The sequence below is a fragment of the Olea europaea genome, unplaced genomic scaffold, assembly GCF_002742605.1.
Source record: "Olea europaea var. sylvestris unplaced genomic scaffold, O_europaea_v1 scaffold11551, whole genome shotgun sequence".
NCBI classification, from domain to species: Eukaryota; Viridiplantae; Streptophyta; class Magnoliopsida; order Lamiales; family Oleaceae; genus Olea; species Olea europaea.
Window position 1 is genome coordinate 1 of NW_019228952.1, and position 3,685 is coordinate 3,685.

At 31.0% G+C, this 3,685-nt stretch overlaps 1 long non-coding RNA gene across 1 annotated transcript; it reads left to right on the top strand.

Annotated features, from left to right (window-relative positions):
* Window positions 1-7: 7 nt before the first annotated feature.
* On the top strand, window positions 8-2,377 carry LOC111373707. Its single transcript, XR_002699018.1, has 3 exons — window positions 8-303; window positions 424-490; window positions 1,909-2,377. It is a non-coding gene; the product is annotated as an uncharacterized LOC111373707 (long non-coding RNA).
* Window positions 2,378-3,685: the final 1,308 nt, after the last annotated feature.

Below are 3,685 nucleotides of genomic sequence, written 5' to 3' on the forward strand. Positions count from 1 at the left end.
TCCCCCCTTTTAACCCACTAAGCCATTTATAAGAGTTGCCCCAAAATATTGTGATGCTCCATAAGGGCAAAAATCAAAATGGATCGAAATCTGTCAAAACAGCAAATTCCTCGAGAAATCAAAACGGATCGGAATCAATACTAGAGAACAACGGTGGATTATTCTATTAGCAATCAAATTTCAGTTAGTTTTGTTTCTCATTTCTCTCTTTAGATTTGTGGGTATCTTTTTTTTTTTTTTAGCTCGTGTAGCAAAAAGTCATTTATTTCTTGTTTTGGAGCTATTTCTTCCATGTGAAACAAGGTAACTATTTCTGACATTTAAGGGTTAATCTTTTCCCTTTTCTTGTTATTAGTAATATTTTACTTTCTGGGTTTTGCTTGAAATTGAAAATTCAAAGGTTTATTTGGTGGGTTTACGCAGTTCTTTGAAAAATTGCAAGCAGAACTTCAAGTTGAAGAGGGTTTCAATTATCAATTTTATGATTTAGGTAAGCAACTGTTGTTGGTTTTTCACTTAAAATATACTTTTGGTAGCTTAATTTGTTCTGTTTTTCCATGTTTATCTAATTATCTTTGAAGTTAAGAGAAGTGGAGATATAATTATGGTTTCGATATCCCCCCCCCCCTTCCCTTCGTGCAGTTTTGCATTAATAAAAGTTGCAATTTGGTTGGATTAATTTAGCAAGATTTATTATGTACAAATAGAGTTTTATTTGAGCTTGTGGAAACTGCTTTCTCTTCACTTTATGAGTTTTACATTTATTTAGCCCATATTTGGCCTCCATTTTTAAAAATTAAAATAGGTGGAATATTTTATTTTTTTTTAATAAAATGAGTCGCAGAAAAAAAAAGAATAATTTTCGGTTTAAGTGTAATATTATTTTATAGGAGATTGTTAACTGCTATGAAATAATCTTATAAACTTAAGTTACTGCTTGCATTTCATTAATTTTAATTCATTAACATTTTGTGAAACTCCAGAAGAATTGATTGGTGTAATTCTCATTCTAATTTTACAATTTAGTAAGTATTAGTTGTTGAGTGACTTGAGTCAAATATCATGGCTCCTAACTATGTGTTTGGAACTCAAAAAAGAAGAAGAGAGAAAGAGTAGAGGCATTCATTCGAAGCCAAACTAGAGAGATATGGATACGTACCTTAATAACAAGAAAGAAAAGAAGAAGAGAGAAAGAGTAGAGGCATTAATTCGAAACCAAATTAGAGATATGGATACGTACCTTAATAACAAGAAAGAATAGAGAAGGAACGAACATCAAAAAATTTAATAATTGAGAACAACGGACAATAAAAAATGGATTTCTTGCTAGACTTAGGAGCCCAAATTATGAAGTTCACCTCAAGCCCCACGAAATAAATGTACGGCACTATATATATATATATATATATATACACACACTCTATGTGAGTTCTCGCAGTGCCATTATACTTGTTATATATTTATGGTATAAATATAAAATGTGAAAGAAATAATCAAATCAGATGAAGTGCAAAAGTGGTGGGAAATTGGCTCTTGGGCTTCCTTGATTAAAATAATTTTTTTTATTATTTAATGGGTAAAACTAGCCAGTATTTTTTGACTGTTTGTTTTTGTAACAACCCACTAATAGTCATTAAAATACCCACCACCCAGTCATTAAAATTCAGCATTACTCTCTGACCATGGTGGAGAGTGTTACTTCCATCTTGCCTATATAAAACCCATATCTCGTTTTTGGAAAAACACACATAAAAAAGAAAATAGAAAAATTATCTTGCATCAATTCTCCTTTTCATATTCTGAATTTCTTATACTCGGGTTTTTACATATATTCTGGAGTACAATTGAAAGTTCTGAAAAAACCATTCGTGATTGCTGCATAAGTGGTTTACGATCGTTGTATCCTAGGAGTGATTGTCCACGGAGGTCGCAGCAATTATTGACGGGCAATTTCACTTTAGGACATCGTGCCGTCACGAAACTCGATCAAACGATAAGTTTTATACTTCTGCATTTTATTGTTCTGAACATTACTGCAACTATTTATTTTTCCAACAATACTAACTATGGATTGAGGGCTATCTATTTGACATAAAAAATTTGAGTTTGTTTTGGGGTTTGTATTGTTAAGTTGATTTATGGTTTTCCTTTTTTGAGTCAACTTCTTATTATTAATTGGAACTACTTCTTCTCAAACATTAATTTTGGTAAGGCTACACGGAGAGTTCCACAGAGACTTCCTTTTATGGGCTAGGCAAATAAATGTTTTTGTAGTTATTATAAGGAGACAATTGAATTATTATTCAATAAAAAATATTGAATGTTCAATTTTAATTATTAATGCACAAAAGTTGAATTACTTGAATTTTCTCAGTAATATGTGGGAGTATTTTTCATAAAAATAAAAAATAAAAATAAATAAATAAAAAATAAAAATAAAAATTTACACCATCCTTGAGTTATTGTACATGTTACATTTGAAGATTTTCTGTCTTGAATCCTAAATTTCAAAGTAACCCACCTAAATTACAATGACATGGATTGCTAGAAGAGAGGTGTAAAACCTATTTGGTGGATTTTCCTTCAAAGCCTGATTTAGAGAATTTCCATTGCCAGTTACTATTATTCAAAAGTGGTGGCTTTCTCTAGATAATGATATGTCTCAGCAAAAACAAGAATAAGTCATATAATGCTTAGACGTAGTATATTTTATATACATGTCTATGGTTATTCAAAATTGAAATGGCCAAGGCTGTTCTATAGGGATAAATTTATTTGTTATTTAAGGTAGATGTCTTACATACTGTCTGAAACTCGTTGTTTGCAGCATTGCTTCTATTTGAGAATTTGTTCTTCTTTTTAAACATTCATTTTGAATATAAATGACTTTTCCAAGTTTTTTGCTCTATCATACTTCAACCTACATTTTTAGATTTTGTATTGATGGATGATGCTGTCTATACTTCACCTATTCTTCATTTTATATGTGCTTATTGAAAATTCCTTGTGCCTAAGATAGGGTTCTTTGCAGCCTTCTTTTGCTTTGCTGAATTATATTGTTAATACTAGGCATAATTTATCAATGAGCATTTCTATTTGTTCCTTTTGTATAGTGACTTTGAATCTCTGTAGTGCTATCGATCTCCTCTGTCTCGTTATTGCAACATGCTTCTGTGTATTTATTTCAATTGAATTATCATTTTCAAGTAAATTATTGTATTCCATCTTGTAAATTATTGCTCCCTCTTTGTTCAAATTTTGGATTGATTCTTACATCTTTATGAAACATTATTTCTTTTATGCAAATGTGTTTATTAAAATTTTGTAATACCATCTCCAATGAATTCTCAACTTCAAGACGCTAATATTACTTTCAAAATAATACAATCTGTGCATTGCACGGGTCAAAAGCTAGTATATATAAAAGAGCTTAACGTATAACTCCTTACTGCATCGACACTCGAGGAAGAAAGAGCAGAATGAGTGCCAACTAAATCTACTAATGCTAGTGAAAGCCCCTTTCTTGCTCCTATATCTCTCGACCTATAGGAAGGAAGTTCTATACCCACCCATGGAAGAAGTGAGGATGGGAATCTTGTAGTAATATCGATCTATTTTATGAAAGGAAGAAAGTGATTCGTGAGTAGGAAAAAATCAATAAACAAAAGGCCAACGAGTAAATCCT